Source organism: Rattus norvegicus, chromosome 17, assembly GCF_021556685.1.
Source record: "Rattus norvegicus strain SHRSP/BbbUtx chromosome 17, alternate assembly SHRSP_T2T, whole genome shotgun sequence".
Taxonomy (NCBI): domain Eukaryota; kingdom Metazoa; phylum Chordata; class Mammalia; order Rodentia; family Muridae; genus Rattus; species Rattus norvegicus.
The window spans coordinates 59,059,052-59,077,500 of record NC_141550.1 but is presented as its reverse complement, the minus strand read 5'-3'; the positions used below and the strand labels follow the sequence as shown (position 1 = coordinate 59,077,500).

Genomic DNA, 18,449 nt, shown 5'->3' with positions numbered 1-18,449 from the left:
CTCTCTTAGTCCATATTCTGGGTAACCTATCAAGAAAAGAACATGTTTCTTACAGTTCGCGTCCAAGGCTGTGTCAGTAAGGAGCAGCATTGTTGGAACCTCTGGCAAGGCCCAAGGCATCATGGAGCCTCATGTGGTAAAAGAGCTCGTGTACCTCAGAACACATCCTCCTATGTCAGAGCTATTCTTGGCTATCCTGTTAACATAGCCACACAGAGGCCTGTGTGGCCCAATTGCCTCCCACAATTACCATTAACGCATGGTTTGGAGATCCAGGCTCTACCATGTGAAGCTTGTGGGATAGACAGAATGTGCGCAAGACCTACTACCATTAAGTAAGGAAGGGGAGAAGGGGAGAGTCAGGGAAGGAGGGAGGAAAGAGGGAAGATGGGGGGTGGAGGAGAGAGGGTCCTTAACAGATGCTTTGTCCTCTGGGACCCATTCCAGTGTTCACTGAAAGGAAGCTTCCTGGTGGCCTGTGTGATAGAAGGCTTCCCAGAGGCCCACTTCCTACTTCATCCAGCCCCTCCCATCTTTAGTGCTGTCCTTTCATTTGTACCTTCATGTGAATCTCCCATTGCTCCCGCTTTGAACTTCTGTCTCCTTCCTGGCTCTGTCTTTGTGTGGAAAACATACTCAGGTTTCTTCTTCTAAATAAAGCTCCCTTGACCTCCAGCCCACACTCCCTTCTTTCCTGCCAGTGACTTTCAGTACCCACTCAAACTCTTCTGCTCCTCCTGTCCAGCCTTGGGAGGACCTCTGCAGCTGACCAGTCAGAGGGAGCCCATTTCAGGCCAGGGCCAGTGAAGTAAATGCCTTTTCCTGTATCCTGTGCTCCTGAGCTCCACCATGGGCCTTAGCATTGCTATTGTTGTGTTTCCGTTTTTAAAATTTTAAACTCATAGCATGCTAAGGGCACCTGTGTGCTATTTCCATACTTGCACACACACTCACAGCCACACACATGCACACACAAACACACACACATACACACACAAACACACACAAACATACAGAGACATACACACACAAACACACATACACACATAAACACACACATATACACACGTACACACAAACACACAACTGTACACATGCACACACATACACACATATACACATACATACACACACATACACACATGCACACACATAAACACACACATATACATATACACATACACACATATATAAACACGCACACATACACACACATAATACACACAGACACAGACACAGACACACACACTGACCCCTCCCACTCCCCAATCTCTCACATTCACATTTCAATTTTCATGGCTTTTTACATTTATTTTACTAATTTTCTCTTTCTCCATTTGCCTGCCTGTCCTTCCTATGGTCCACCTAGGACACCGTGTACACACTGCTTGTCACTCAGTGCAGTCTGGAGCCTGTCTGTGTCAGGCGGGAAGTGTTCATGGGTGATTCTTAGCTTTTCACTTTTGTGATTAAACACTGTGTTCTAGTTAGCTGTGTGGACACTTGTAGTCTGGATATCCAATATTGAAGAATTATGCATAAAACACGATGAGTCAGATTCTGCATGGCCATTAGACAGCTTTTATACATACTGCAGTGTGTGTGTGTGTGTGTGTGTGTGCGTGCGCGCGCGTGCGTGCATATGTAATTGTGCATTTGTGTGTGTGTGTGTGCGCGTGTGTAGGGACATATGTACAAGTTTGTGTTTGTGTGTACAGGTGAACATATGTGCACACGTGTGTAGCTCCACCATAGGTCAATGTGGAGTTTCCTGTTCAATTGCTCTCCACCGTATTTTTTGAGGCATGGTCTCTCACTGATCTTCAGTTGCTTTCCACCATATGTTTTGAGGCAGGGTCTCTCACTGATCCCAAGCATCCCTAGACTGGCAAGCGAACTCCAGGAATCAACCTGTGCTCACTACCCCAGTGAAGGGTTACAGGCTTCTACATCTGGACTCAGGTTTTCGAGTTTGTGCAGCAAATTCTTCATGACCTGAGCCATTTCTTCCAGCCCCACACTGGCAACTTTCAGTGTTTTAGTTAATCAGAGGCTTCTTGTCTCCTGATGGGCCTTTACCCGTATGGCCACATGGGCTCAGCTACAGAAGAAGCCTGAGTGTCTTCAGAGACATTAAGATTTCAGCGATTCATCTGCTTTAAGTGAATGTTGTATTCTGAAACATTGTATGAAATTTTACTCCATCTCAGCAGAAATACAACACATTCACATGTTTTTGTTTGTTTGTTTGTACATCTGTTATGCGCTCCACAAAGCAAAACACTCCAGCTCAGAGTGGAGAAGGAAAGCAGGGGCCTTTCAGCTTCAAATATATTGAATTAAGAAGTAGCTTAAAGGAAGGCATCAATTGCTTTGAAAAGTTTTGTATGCACATGTGTTCTTGGTATTGTGATGCTGTTGAATGTGAGATAGTCTTGTTCTATGAGGGGTCAGGGAGTCGTGAAGGTCAACTCTGCTTGCCCATGTTGTCTCTGGTTCACACCATGAGCAGTTGCTGTTCTGAAACACAAAATGGCATTTTGATTGTTTGCAGATATTGTTTCCGATTCTCTATCAGCTAATTGTATAGGTTTGAGTCAGGCTAAACAAAAAGGGAGCTTGGGGAACAGGAAGGGGTGTAGCTCAGTGGTAGAGCACGTGCCTGTGTGAACAGTGCCCTGGGTTTTATACCAGCATTGCAAAAAACACAGCAAAAAAATATGAGGAAGAAAATTTAAAATTCAAAAGTCTTAGTTGTTCTCCAAATTACACTTGTAGTCTTAATTTCTATGATTAATTTCTTATTTTAGCCAATGAAGCGCAGCCATGTGGCTTTATGATTTCACACATTTTTTTATTGAAAGTGGTGAATTTTTAAATTTTTTTTGGGTGCAGCAAACTTTATTGATGGTATTCAAGAGAGAAGGGAGGGTTCCCTAGGCCCCTCCTATTTTGATTAGATTGGAAATGTGGCTGGCAGTGGGTATGACTGAACCCTGTGAGGTGTGTTTCACCTACAGAGGACAGGAGCCTTAATTTCTTTGTTTTGGAGTTTTATTATTTTGTTTTTATTGTGTCCAAGCAGGCTCTCATTGACAAAGCTGATTCATTTAGATTCATATCAGTTCATCCCCAGAGGCTTCCTGGAGCTTTCTGGGGAGAAGGTGGATTGGGGAACACGCTGGGAATTGATGTGGAGACCAAGGGCAGCTCACTTGGGGCTCATGGGTTTGCTTCCTGCTCCCAGCAGTGAAATCTGAAATTGGGGGTCTCTGACCTCCAGGACTGCCTCGAGCCATGACTGGATGGAGGGAGCCACTGTGACCTTAGTGTGTTCTTTGTCTTCTGGGCCTTGGTGGCATCTCTCTGGTGAAGAGTGTGTGTGTGGGGGGTGTCATACAATAGGTCCTTTCTACAAATTTCTACCTTTGATACAGACCTTTCAGAGACTAACATATTGATCATTCCTAGGTAGTGCTTCAAGACGGGATGCAGGAGGAAGTAAGAAATGGCTGGAGGGAGGCTCTTGCTAGGTCTTGCTGTCCTGGGCTGTGTCTACCTCAGGTTGCCCCCATTGCTTGTCTATTGGTGCTTACCCCCTTTTTCTCTATCCATGTGTGTTGGAAGCTCTCTTCCCTCTCTTCAGTTTAAATTCTTGTCACTCCTTTTATATACATTTAAATACTCAAATCTTCTTTCTTCTAATCTGACTTACTCTCTCTTCAGGACTTGCTTTTCTTTATCCTTCTGTGAGTTACTTCTATGACCATAGCTAACCCAGCAGGGGTAGCAGGAAAAGGCAGGATGCTCTTATTCCCCACATGGATGGTGACTCCTGCCTCTGCTCCTTGGGTACCTCAGTGTCTGGGGCCTCTCACCATCAGCCTCCAGCGGGAAACAGTGAGCCATGTTCTAAAGGATGCCCGCGCACACCTGCCATGCTTCTGTGGGTGCCAGGTCTGTAGACTGACTCATCTGGAGTTGCAGCTTGCACACCATGTCCCCTCCCCACCAGCCAGCCATGCCTCTGCTCTATTCCTGTGACTCGGATCTCATAGCGTTTGCGTCACACACCCTAAGTACATGCACCTGCTGGTCCTTCACTCACAGTTTGTGTTGTCTCCCATAATCCTTACAATTTACACACACTCTGTGCATAGCTTTTTTTTTTTTTAAATTTGCTTCACGCAGGCAAAAGCAAGTCAGATGCCCCTTCCTGGCTTTTTTAAATCTGTGTTCTCTCTGCTAGCATAAAGTCCCATCTGTAAATGCTGACTCACTCCCGGGCAAAGGTTGACAGTAGTCTCATCTGATCAGGTATGATAAGTCACTGGCTTTATAACTCTGACATTCTTCCAGAGCTTCATTTAAAAAGTGAAAATAGACTCACCTGGAGGTTTTAATTAATTATTTACTTGCTGCACCTGTGGGAATTGCACCCCACACTTGGGAGACTGACCAGCATTCTACTGTGGAGGGACAGCCCCAGCTTCCTCCTTTGCTTTTTACTTTAAATTACCCAGGCTGGGGCTGTTGAAGTGATACAGAGGCTAAGCCTGACTGACCTGGCTTCAATCCCCCAGACCTATATGGTGGAAGGAGAGAGCACCTCAATGGTGTTTGAGGTGACACCTTGAAGCCAGCCTCAAAGAGCAGGGCAGCCTGGCAACCTGGAAGGAGGAAATGTGCAGGCAGCATGGTGACCTAGGGGTGGGAGAACCTGCAGTCTCCATGTTGTCCGTATCATGTACTTTGTCTAATTTCTTGTTTGGGTTGTGAGAGAAATTGGTTGAAATGCATTGGTGACAGCCTGAGGCGGCCCTGCAAAGTACGTACTTCTTATTCAGTCAGTCCAGCTGTTTGGGAGTACTGACCTGAACAGTCTGATTTAGGTGGGGTGGGGGTGGGGGTTGACAACACTGAGATGGGTTAGTGAGGGGAAGTCTGCATTAGAAGAGTTATTAATTCCATGCACAGGTAGAGAGACAACAGTGTATGAGGCGCTGAGGGGAGTCTAGGCCCCAGTACAAGAGACAGGCAGCATGGTGGGGTTTCTGAAGAGAGAAATTAGAGCCCACATAGCAGATGTGGGGTTTCTTTTTATGCCATTCAGAGGATGGGGTGGTCTCACCGCATAATCCTGCAGCACGTATTCTCACATGTTACCTCACAGGAGGTAGGAGAGTGGGGAACGCGGCCACGGGTGTTTCCTTTGATGTAAACTCCTCCTGAGTAAGAATCCTGGCCCCTAAAAGTCTCTCAGCTAGTAGGTTGCCTGTTGGGATCTGTGTGAAGGGAAGCTGCTGTAGGAGTTGTGGTTTGAGCAAAAACTGGCATTTAGCATCATATCCATGCACTGCTGTGGTCCCGAGCGGCCATGGGTTACACTGGGGTGGGTGGAATCCTGTGATGGGTGTGCTTGCCTGGTTTGCTGGAGGCATCTGGGCTTTACCACCAAAGGTGGTGGTGGTGGTGATGGTGGAGGTGGTGGCGGTGGTGCAGGAGGTCCTGGTGAAGGTGGTGGAGGTGGTGGTGGTTTCCCAGCAAACGTATATAGCTCACAAAACTAGCAGAGGTATGCAGAGTCAGAGGTGATGGGAGAGCAGGACTCTGCACTGTTAACTTGTACAGATACAATGTAGTTCAGAGCTTGCACAAGTGCACATGAGGTTTTGGCTCACATCAGTGTTAGAAACATTGCTGCTTTCCAGGAGAGGAGAGACAAGAGGTGGAGTGGGAGTCGGGGGAGTTTAGCTTTTGCTAGTGGCCTTTATTATCGATGTCAGCCCACCACTGACAAACTACTCCTGGCAGTGTAGGAATGTCCCACTGAGGACTGCATAGGATCCAAAGGGTCCAGGCTAGCTGTGCAGCCAAACTCTAAGAACTTGACCCTTGACCCTGTCAGAGGCTATGGCTATCTCGATGTCCTTTGGACGCCTGGTAAGCGTCCAGTTTCTAAGCCTCTTATTTTTGAGGGAGGCAGCTGTTATTTCTTACTAGACTAAACTGAAGGATCTATAGGATTTTCTTCTCTGCTCTGTGTATGCTCTCTTACAGGCAGCTGCTTCATTCTTGTGGCGAAAATGTTGGTGGCAGCTTCCAGACTGAGCGTTATCTATCGCCTGTCTTTATTCTTTTGTTTTGCTTTGCAGTTCTGGAGATAAGGAGGGCCTTATCCCTGCTAGACAAGGTCCCTGCCACCATTCTTTTTTTTTTTTTTTTTTTTTTTGGTTCTTTTTTTTTTTTCGGAGCTGGGGACCGAACCCAGGGCCTTGCGCTTCCTAGGTAAGCGCTCTACCACTGAGCTAAATCCCCAGCCCCCCCCCCCCCCCCCCCCGCCACCATTCTCAAATGCCCCTTCCCCTTAACACACCGAGGTTTGCTGTGAACTTGTTGCCTTCCATGGGAGATTCCCCTCTGGCGGAAGCCTCCCCTGTCAGTCTGGCTGCCACATTTTTCTGAGCAGTCTCTAGCTGCCCTCCACAGAGAAGCCTGTAGAGTTACTCAGGGCCTATGCTAAGTTCCTGCCACTGTCCTATCCCCCTAAAAGCAAACTGGGTTAGACTGCATTTCCCCAAATACAAGACTTTCCTCTTTTTTAAAAAGAAAGAATGCAGTGACCTGTTCTGAAGTACGTGAAATAAAAAGGTAGGGCTAGCACCCTCCTCCTCCTCAGTTTAACTCTTGCAGGCAGAGCCCATGGCTGCAAGGATTTAAATGGATTAGTGACTGCAGATTGCAAACACTCCATCCCAGCTGTTGAGCTGATGACAATAACCAATGCAGTTGACAAGAGTTGCCGCTTGGCCTTATTTGGTTTGTCAAAAGAGTGGTAAGGAGAGTCCTCTCCTCTGTCTCCCTCCTCTTCTGTTCCCTCTTCTTTCTCCTCCTCCTCTCTGTGCTCTTCTTCTCTTTCCTGTGTTTCTTTCCCTCCCATTTCTTCCTGTCTTGCTTGTTTTCTCCTCCTCTTTCCTTCTGCTGCCTCTTTTCCTCATGTGCAGCTAGCTGGTCAAGACTTAACCACACAGCCATGGATATCTGTAAGTCCTCCTGGTTTCCGTGGATACCAAGATAGATTTTAAGAAACGGACTTGTCAAAGCCTACCTTTCAGGCGTGTCTTCCCTGTGATTCTGTTCATCCATGTGGCACGCTCATGAACCACAGGGTAACTGCGAATGTGGCCCAATACAGAACTATAAACTTTTAGGAAATTCCATGAATCTCTCCCCCGCCCCCACCACCTTTTCTTTGTAACCTGCTTTTGTGGTTCTCAAGTGTGGACTCTGAGATGACATTGCTGTTTTCATTGGACACACTCGCCAGTCAGGTAGCTTTTATAATAATGGTAATTCTGAAAATGATCAGGTAGAAATTCTCAGGTGCTGAAACATGGAATCGGATCTCTAGGCATCATCACGTTTTATGGAGTGAGGTTATTGTTAAAGTAATTTGGTAGTGTGTGTGTGTGTGTGTGTGTGTGTGTGTGTGTGTGTGTGTGTGTGTGTGCTCGCGTGCGCATGTGCATTTCATGCATGTGTGGATACAGAGAATACTAACCGGAGATGTATGTACTGACAGTTTTGAAAAAAAATGTAGTTTGCTCCTGGTACTCAGAAGAAAGAACTACGTGACATTGTAGTTTAATTTTAGTTGAGCAAAATTTAAAATCAACCTCAGGTTCTTGCTTATTCATTAACTCAGACTTAAAATTAGAAATGTGCTAATAATGTGGCAGTTTGGCCTTTCTGAGGGAAGCCATATCATGTTGTGTGTGTGTGCACACAGGCCTTTAAAAATAGATCTCGGGCAGAGAGATAGGCTCCGCCATCTGTCGGTATTCCCGGCTGACTGCTGCAGAGGTGAACAGTGGTCTGTCAGACAAGGGTTGTGGGCTCACAGCTCTCCCGAGAGCAATGGAGACCAGCTGCAGCTGCCTTCAGTTCATCTTTGGTCGAAGCTCTTTTGTTTTAAAAGCTAACTGCCAAAGAGTAAACACTCTTGACCCAGACTGTAAATATTTGTCATACATCTGGTTAGTGTAGCTTTTAACTGAACAGAATCACTTTGGCAGAAGAGCCGTTAAAGTTTGACAACCTACAAATTACACGAAATCCTGTACTCCAACATCCCTCATCTTTTCACACAGGCGGGGACTGACTTACGCAGCGTTTCCTCTGCGGTGTTGAAAGTGCCCTAAAACAGTGTTCTTAAGCCAATGAAGTGCATAAACACGGGTGGGAAAACATGAGCCGTGTGTACAGATGTGGAATGTCTTCTGTCAGCCCCTTGAGGGTCATTGATTAGATGAATTTCCATACCAAGGGGCTCTGGGAAATGGCTCTGTGCAGTGGGCTTGCTATGGAAACGGAAGGACCTATTCTGGGCTACGTAGGTGGTGGCAAAGCCACCCCGTGTCCTAGTTGCCACTTTTGGTAAAGAGCTCCCTCTTTTGTGCTCTGGAACATCAGAACCTATAGGACCACCCTTGTCCTTGGAATGCAAGTGTCTATGACAGGTCAAAGTTCACTTGTGGGTTGGGATACGACTCAGTGGTAGAGCAGAGAGAGCTCTTGCAGTGAGTGGTCGAGTAGAGAGCCATAGGCTCCATCCCTAGCACTCTGGAGGGCCATGGAGTCTAATTTGTAGCCCAGAAGGTGGGGCTGGGGAGGGTTTGGGCAAAGCATCGTGTTTGTGAAAAGGCAGAGCAGTTCACATCTGTCTCTCCAGATGAATCAGACATGAGAAGAGAGAAGGCATTCGGGATTTGCTAGAGAGGGTCCTGCCTGGACTGAACATTACGAGTCTGTGAGAAGCTGAGTTGAGGAAAATTTGGGTTTGACCTCACTTTTACTTGTTCTTTGCTCTGTCTAATCCAAAAAAAAAATCCTGCCTGAGGCTGGCCTGTCTCTTCAGTGGGGTCTCTAGCTGTCAGGGAGCTGCAAACCAACAGGCTGATGTAATCAGACAAGACTGTTTTTCTTCCCCAAGCTTTATGATACAACGTCAAACTTGAGTGAGAAACTGTGATGGTTTGCATATGCTTGGCCCAGGGAGTGGCACTATTAGAAGGTGTGGCCTTGTTGGAGGAAGTGTGTCACTGTGGGGTGGGCTTGGAGACCCTCCTCCTAGCTGCCTGAGGATGCTCAGTCTGTTCCTGGCTTCCTTCCGGTGAAGATGTAGAACTCTCAGCACCTCCTACACCACACCTACCTGGATGCTGCCATGTTCCTGCCTTGATGATAATGGACTGAACCTCTGAACCTGTAAGCCAGCCCCAATTAAATGTTGTCCTTTATAAAACTTACATTGGTCATGGTGTCTGTTCACAGCAATAAGAGCCTAACTAAGACAGAAGTTGTCAGGAAACCCATCCGCAGGAATCATGAGTCCAGGTCTCTAGTCCTTATGTGCTGTGTGTGCAGCTGCTGGGCGTGTTGGTTTCTTATAAAGCATTGGGGAAAATCAGATGCATTAAAAGCATTCTCCCATCCTGAGGAGGCCTGGATTAGCCAGTAAGACAAGAACAGTTCTCCCTGTCCCATGTTAAAGAGAGCCCCCAGAGTCAGCCTAGTGCATCTGTGACCATATTGTCACCGATCTGAAGTTAGTAGGACACGTTTATGTAGCCTGATGGTGACAGCCAGTATTCTGGGACTTGTAACCTAGCCACATTTTAGACTGTCCACACAGACAAGTAAAACCTGTTGCTTTTAAGAGAGGTACTTGCCAGGGAGTAAAAGTTCTTCATCTCCATGGTTATGTGGAGGACAGGTAAACACAGCGTTGAAAGTCAGATTAACAAGAGAAAGCAGTATACATTTTACTAATGTTTTATGTACTCAGGATTCCTAGAACAGCAGCCACACTCTAAGAGTTTGGGCTTCGAGAGATGATGGATTGTGATGTCATGGTAGGACACATGGAGAAAGCTAATGGAAGATAAGATAAGGAAGTCTGGCCATGGTGACTTACTGTGGGCCAGTTCTCCGTCTCTGGTTGGGATTTGGTCTCTTCTTTCTTTTTCATTTATTTTTGACTCAGGGTTTCTCTCTGTGCCTCTGGCTGTTCTGGGACTCACTATGTAGACCAGGCTGGCTTGAAACTCACAGAGATCCACTTGCCTCTGCCTTGTGAGTGCTGGGATTAGAGGTATGGGCCATTATACCTTTAATGGGTTGTGTGCCTTTCAGTTTCCTCTCTCTCTCTCTCTCTCTCTCTCTCTCTCTCTCTCTGTGTGTGTGTGTGTGTGTGTTTGTGTGTGTGTGTTTGTGTGTGTGTTCTCCACAATGTATTGCTCTTCAATTAAAAGGAGAGAAGGGGAAGGGAGGGAGGGAGGGAGGGAAGAAGAGAGGGAGGGAGGGAGAGACAGAGAGAGAGAGAGAAGAAAGAAGGGGGAGGGAAGATGGATGGGAGGAGGAGAAGCAGAGGATAGAGACCTTTCCACACAGCTGCTGATTCTCTGTTGCCTTTAGCTCACTGTAGACTGTATGCCAGTGCAGTATTTTGTGTGTGTGTGTGCTAGTTAACTTTCTGTTGCTGCAAAGAAATCCTTGGGACCTGAAGAGAGCAAAGGTCTGTCATGGTTTCCAGTGTCAGGAGTCCCTGTCTGTGGTCAGTTGGCCAGCTTGCTTGTCATGGACCAGAGCTGCTCACTTTGTCATAGGGAGGTAAAAGAAAGAGGGACAAATTGTAATATCACAATTTGCTGTGAAGGTACACCCATAGTAACATATTACCACCCACTAGGTTTCACCTTTCTGATAAATTTTATTTTATGTATATGATTATTTTGCTTGAGCGTCTATATCTGTGCACCACATATGCACTCGGTTCCTTTGGAGGCCAGAAGAGGGCATCAGATTCCCTGGAGTTGTAGGCAGCGACAGTGCGCCATGCTATGGATGCTAGGAATAGAACCCAGGTCCTTTGGAAGAACAACCAGTGCTCTTAACCACTGAGCCATTTCTCCAAACCCTTAGGTCTCATCTCTTAAAAATTCTACCACCCCTAATTTTAGCATTTGGAGGATAAGCCATGAACACTTTGAAGATTCAGACTGTATCAGTCATATGTTTAGGCCCCATCATATGCTACAGATCATTGCGATGCTGGACTGGGAAGATGGTGCCTGTGTTGTAGGTATAACAATCAGAGTCCAGATTACCAGGAGCTTTGTGAGAGGGGCAGGCACAGCAGTTCATTCTAATGCCAGTGGGGGGTGTGGGGATAGCTGTGTAAAGCTCCTCAGGGAGTCGGCCTAGCTAAACTGGTAAGCTTCAGGTTCAGCAAAGACACTGGTCAAGTAAAGGGAAGGAGGACGGAAGAAAGACACTCTGATGTCAGCCTCTGGATGTCACATGCACCAGCACACACAATAATAACAGGTACATTTGCACATCACGTGTCACACAAAATAACAGGTACATATACCACAGAAGTAACACAGAGAGAGAGAGAGAGAGACAGAGACAGAGACAGACAGAGAAACCACCTCCCCACTTTAAAAAACAGTGCAGTACAGTAAATCACAATATGATACGATAAAGTTCTTAACACGAGGCTGCACTTCTCTGCCATCTGTCTTGCATATCAGTGGGTCTTTTGCTTTAGTTGATTTGGGGAGCTATTTGATCATTTAATTGACAACTCTCAATGTTCTGGAATAGTTCTGTCTTAAGATGTAAATATAATTTTCTCAGATTAGTAGAGGTTTGTTTAATAAGCCAGCTGATATATGCCGACATGGCCACGGGGATAACTAATTGAAAATGAATTTGCTCCTGTTTCGAAGCACAGTGATTAGATACAGGGTGTCACATGATATTGCCAGTTGCCTAGAAAAAGCAGCGGCGCCCATTTCAACTGGCTGGGCGGTGCTGCCTGAGGTCAGGGTGGACATTGAAGCCTGGTGAGCCCATGAGTGTCCTGCGTATAGGTATTTAAATAGATGTATACCTTCAAGCAGAGCTTAGTGTTGTTAGGGCTGGACATGTTCCTTCGTGGGAGAGCACTCATATGTCATGCCCCAAGTTCGATTTCCAGCACCACACACAAGTCTTGATATTTTATGCGTTTGTTCTGTCTAATAGAGAGTGCGTGTTCCTGCCTAGTGCTTGGAATAGCAAGTGCTCGATAAATGTTTGTAGGATAGAGAAATGATGCATGGGAATGTGTGAATGAGCTCAAAGTGTAAAGGCCGAGTGCCGGTTTGATTTCCACATCTACTGAAGCCCCTAAAAATTTGCTTTACTACACTTCCGGCTCACTCAAGCCTCTCCAGAAGGAAAGAGACCGAATGTTTTTGTTTCAGACTGTTCCATTCTGACACTGCAGATGACAAGCTGTTAACAAAACAAGTAATTAAGCACAGAAGGTGTTGATAATGAACCTGAAATCAATCTGCTGCTGGGTCCAGGACTCTGTTTGGTGGGAAGAGGAGGTAAAGACTGTCAGGATTCCTTCCAGAAATGAATGGGAAGGGGGGGGGAGGAGGAGGAGGAGGAGGAGGAAGAGGAGGAAGAGGAGGAGGAGGAGGAGGAGAAGGAGGAGGAGGAGAAGGAGGAGGAGGAGAAGGAGGAGAAGGAGGAGGAGGAGGAGGAGGAAGAGGAGGAGGAGGAGGAGGAGGAGGAGGAGGAGGAGGAGGAGGAGGAGGAGGAGGAACAAGGAAAGGCTAGGGACCTGCTTGTTTGTCTTCACCAGTCCAGCCTGATGGCAGGTCTAGGGCAGCAGGAACTAGTGGTCAGCCTGCCTCCATTACCAGGGTGTCTTGTCACAGAGGAGAGTCTTCCTGATCCAACTGAGGTCAGGCTGTGAGTAACAGGAGACAGAAAGAGGAGAGAAGCCTCAGGTGCAACTACTGCTGGAGTGGTGACCAGATTCACGATTGTGCACGCAGCCACTGTAAAACTCCATTCAACAGAACTGTCTGATACATACGTGTTTCACCGTGAGCTTAGTCACGGAACAAAGTGCCATACGTTAGACAGGACCTCACAGCAAGCAGCAGGGTCTTCTTGGAGTTGGCCCAAATCTCCCCTTTACCCTAGATTTCAAGCTCCTTAGGTCCTGACCATGTACAGGCTGGGAGTCAGACTGAAAGGCTGGGCTTCCCTGGATCCGCTCCTAGCTGTGTCAGGGATATGTCCAGCTTGCAGTGCAGTGCGCCTACAGTGCAGGTGAGTGTGGGCTTCTGAGTATCTTTCAAGACAGAGTGGGACTTGACTCTAGTAAGAGCTGTGATCGCCTGCCACAGCCTATTTCCAAGATTATAGGGAGTAAAAGCTCCTTTGTTCTACAGTAACAGGGATTGTATGCCAAGAAACAAACTTGATGTGAAGTACTTAATCAAAATCTACAGGGTATCCCTAAAGAATACGAAAGAGGGGACTGGGAGATTGCCCAGTCAGTACAGTGCCCACCTCCTACAGATGAGGACCTGAGTTTACATGCCCATGTGACAACAAGGTATGGTCGCACAAGTCTGTAATACTGGTGCTGTATGTGAAAAGATAGGGACAGCCCCAGAGCTCACTGGCTCAGCCAGCCTATACTGTTAGTGAGCTCACACAGTTCAACGAGACACTGTGTCTCAAAAGATAAAGTGGAGCGCAACCGAGGGAAGGACTGTGGAAGGACTCAGTAACATTGGGCTGGAAGAGCCATTGAGTGATGAGAGTTAGCGGGCTGTTCTGTCGGGGCGTGGAAGATAGGAACGTTAGAGCAGTGCCTGCCGTGTGAGGTTTCTAAGAGAAGCAAAGACTCTACTGGGTCTCTGTGTGGAGAATCTGTGGCATCTGGGCAGCTGGAGCTGAAGAACTGGCTGTGATTAACAGGAGGCCAGAACCACTATAATACAGACTTTGTTTTGCTGGGACAGTTGACACTTCTATGATGAACATGAGTATGGAAGTGTAAGCCAAATGAACCCTTATCTCCCTAACTTGCTTTTGGCCATAGTGTTCTATTACAGCAATAGTAACACTAACCAAGACACTGGAGAAAACTGAATGTCAGTCAAGTTTAGGTACCAACAAAATTTCAATGTTGTGCACATGGTAACAACTTTGGAAGGAAATGCCATTAATCTTTACATTTGTGTTAATCTTTAAGGCTGTGTCGAGGGATAACAGGCTGAAAACGACATGCTGTCTTAGATCTGTCCTAAAAGCTGAGGAGGTGGGTAGTAAGGATGCTAGGTAGTCGGTGAGCCTGGGGAGTCGGTATTAGGAGCTCATCGTGGCATTGCCTGTACTTGATATAAACTTACTTTTGTTTAAAATTAAAACAACAACTAGGTACCATGATTCGACATGGGAAATGCCTATGGATTTGGCAGAACTTTCCAGTTGATTTCAAATCCAAAAACCATAAAAGGTGGCTGAAAGTATGATTTTTTTAAAAGTGTTTCTTCATGTAATGTAAAAAAAAAACATACCAAAGAGAAAAATAATCAGACTCTTTGCAATCCTGTCACAGACCATCGGCTAGTATACTCACATAGAAACAGTGGAACTAGGCAAAGGATTTGGACAGACCGCTCACGACGGAGAGATGATGGTCGAATGTGCTGAGACATGAACAGACTCATTTGTAAGGGGAAACATGCAGGGCTTGGGCCCCCTCAGACCAGCAGCTGTTGGTCAGATCTGAAGATGGGTGAGGCTGAGGAGAAACTGCAGCTGATGGGAATGTAGATGGCACGATGCCAAGGAAGAGCGATTTTTGGCAGTTTCTGTCAGGATTCTTCCAGACGCAGATACAGTCAGGCTTACACACTGCAGCCCTGTCAGAAGGCACCTGCACCCCTATGGAGGTGACCGAGCGAACTGTGTGCCCTGGAATGCTGTGTAGCTCTGGAAAGGGAAGAAGCCACCAGGGTACCTGCTCCAGACAGCCTTCCAAGTTCATTGCTGAAGACACTTTGCACTCTAAAACTTGTGTATGTAATGGAAAATGAGCACCTTAATTAATAAGGAAACCATATAAAGACGTGGGGGAAGGCCAGGCGTGCAAGGGAGCAGGCAAGGACTGTAATATGTCTGTGAGAACCTTTAGGTCCGTGAAGGCATCTGCACAGGGGGAGCTTCGACTTCATGCGATGTCCATTAGTGGCTCACTTTTATATAAAGCTGAGTAAAATTCCAAAACTAACAGTTAGGTCATTTGAAAACATATGGGGTAGGTACCATGAAATGTTTGCCTCAGTGTGTGTGCTGTGCACAGTGTGTCCTGCCAGCCCGGGATGGGCCCTTCGATTAAGTCAGACATTGTGACTGCCGAGAAAGAAAGCGCCCTGCTCACCCCTGGGACCTTTCATCACCTCCCGCCTGATTCTGCCAGCTGCTCTATTAAATATGAGGAGCAAGCACACTTTCACCGGCCGGGGAAGAAATCAGATGAACTATCTGCCCATAAATCATATCGTGGCTCTTAGGAGAGTTTTGTAGCCTGGAGCCAGAGCTGTTTCCCTATCTCAGGCTTAAGTCCAAGCAGCTGCGTGCGGAACGAATGCTTTTCCATTTTTGTTTAAAAATGTGTGTTAGCACCTCCTCCCAGCCCTCTTACCTCACACCCTGTTCCAGCACCAAACTCTCCTTCCTTCGGAAACAACGATTTTCAGTCTTTTAAGAAATAAAACTAGGAAGCTCCCTTCCCGTCCACCCTCTTTTCCTTCTCTATGAGGAAGAAATCATTGGAGATAGTCCTCATATTTGCATTTGATGTATCTATCTTCTGAAAGGCAGAGAGAGAGGGTGGAGTTCCCATGACTCAAGTGCTGCTGCTATTCCAGTTGGAGGCTGAGTAATCATGCATGGAGATCTCAATAGAAATGAAAAAAGGTTTTTAATTACTATATTTCTCCCTCTCCCTTCTCCCCACCCCCTCTCTGTGTGCATGCACACATGCTAGGATCAAATCAAGTTCTCATCCCTGTGCAGTAGACCCTTCACCTACTGAGACATCTCCATCCTTTGAAAATGAATGTCCAGTCTTGTGGCAGATCTAATCATTTGCATATTTAACATTAACCACTCTCTTTTTTTTTTTTTTTTTTTTTGGTTCTTTTTTTCGGAGCTGGGGATCGAACCCAGGGCCTTGCGCTTCCTAGGTAAGCGCTCTACCACTGAGCTAAATCCCCAGCCCCAACCACTCTCTTTAAAGCAGCCTGACTGCTGACATTTCCAAGCGTGGTTAACAGACTTCCTTCTGGGGAGTTCAGACCTCTTAAGCGTTTGAGCTCATGGCTGGAAACTGTCTCATGGTCCCCAAATCACCCTGGTGGTGAGTGTTTCCCCCACAGGTGCCTTGTGGACAAGCACAGTGCTATGGGTGTCTGTGTTGAGGAGCCCAGCTGTCTGGCATCCTGGAAGGAGTTCTCTGTGCAGAGGGCATGTATTGAGACATCCAGAAATGCTCCCCTTGTTTTTATGTTACTGTTAAAAAGTGTAAACTCTACCGGATGGCATTTAGAGTTATTAATACATTGGTCTGTACATTGGTAAGGGCAAACAGACTACAATATAACATAATAACCAAGGTGTCAGGGTTGGAAAGACCTATCACAGACATCCCAAAATGCTATCTCTAGTTTTGATAAGTTGAATTTATAATTGGACTAGCAAAAGGAAAAAACTGGCAAAAGTCAGGTGTGTGTGTATCTTGGTAAATTAGAAAGGCTGTGTGTGCACGTGGCTAATAAGTGTAACCAAAGAGAGAAGGGACCCAGGGAAGGAAAAATGGGGGTGGAAAGGGACGGATAAATCCAGAGCAGCCAGCCACTGAGACCACCAGCCCAGGTTCTCAGCTAAGCTCAGCACTGTGTTCTGTGCTCGAGTGTGAATGTTTGTTTGCAGGGCGAACTGGCCTGAGAGCCACACAGCTGGAGCACTCTGAGCCTGAGTTTGGACTCACATCTGTCCTGTGCTTTCACTCGCTCACTCCTCTTTGGTTCTTGTGAGTTTGTTTTGTTGCTTTTTCTCTCTGCTGTGTTGCTGAGGACTGAACCCAGGGCCTAATGCTCTGCCCTGAGCTGCACCCCAATCGGTATCCCACTTCATTAAGTATCACCTACAGTGTATCAGAAGTTGACTGTTTCCATCGGGGTGGGATAGCACATGTTCTATCTCCATGTGGGCCTGTGGCAAGAACCACTGTCTTAGTTTGGGTTTCATGCTGTGAAGAGACACCATGACCAAGGCAACCCTTGTAAAAGAAAACATTTAATTGGGTCTGGCTTACAGGTTCAGAGGTTCAGTCCGTTATCATCATGGTGGGAAGCACGGCATCTTGCAGGCAGACTTGGTGCTGGAGAAGCCAAGAGTTCGACATCTTGACCTAAAGAGAGCCTGGCAAGGCCTGCTGTCTTCCTCAGGCAGCCAGGAGGAGGATCTCATTCCACACTGGGCAGAGCCTGAGCCTGGGAACCTCGAAGCCCACCCCGACAGCAACCAAGGCCACACCTCCTAATAGTGCCACTCTGTGAGCCAGTCATATTCAAACCACCACAAGCACCCTGCATAACTACACCCCAAGCATAAGGCTACCCTGAATCGAGCCCAAGGGGATAGAGTAAGAGAAGGAATGGCTCCGCTTAAACTTGTTTCAGGGTCAGATGCCTTCCAGTGCACGGAGCTCCCAGACAGCTCAGCAGCGCCCCCACCGCAGCTCAGCAGCGCCCCCACGGCAGGTGGTGGTGGTGTCGGCGGCCGCGGCAATGCTTTTCATCTTTTGTGTTTTTACTTTTACCTCCAGCTTTGGGTTTGGTAAACTCCTTGTGCTCGTTGGTTCAGATGGAACCCGGCGTGTAGCGATTTGGAAAGTGCTGTGCACAAAGAGCTGTGGCAGGCAGGACCAGTACTTTCCCTGCCTTTGTGGGAAAACATGTTTACGCTGCTATTGTTCGCTGTTTTTCTTGGATGACAAAATGCCCATGATTGTTGTAACATGTTTCTGAGAGACAGAGGATGAAAACCGCAACAAAACTCGAGCCTTTCAAGTTAGCACATGAGCTATGCGCATCGACGATGGGGAGGAATGGGGCCAGGAAAGCGATTGTACAGAAAGAGCACACATGGGCAAGGAGGTGCCTCTTCAAATGTGCGAGCCTGCTGCCAAGCGGCCACCTGAGTTCACACTAAAATAAATAAAATAAAATAAAATTGAAAAGACAGCCATCATGAGGGCCCTGTCAGTATTTTTCTTTGAATCTAATTTCTAGCTGTTCACCACTCACCACCTCCGGTTAGAAGCAACAGCAACTTCTTAGGACTAAGCATTGACCAGAGCTGAGGTGCAGGAGGATAATCTCCGCTTAATGGGTGATTGACAAGCTCCCCACCCCATGGGTATTTGCCCCACTGCATTCCCCTGCTGGTCAACCAAATCCTGACTAGCAGGTTTTAGGGAATTGGTTTTCTTCTTACTTCTGCCTAGAGGATCACAACAC

At 46.9% G+C, this 18,449-nt stretch overlaps 1 protein-coding gene across 50 annotated transcripts in view; it reads left to right on the top strand.

Annotated features, from left to right (window-relative positions):
* The window catches only part of Svil (supervillin), a 193,896-nt gene that overhangs the window by 80,033 nt on the left and 95,414 nt on the right, over window positions 1-18,449 (top strand).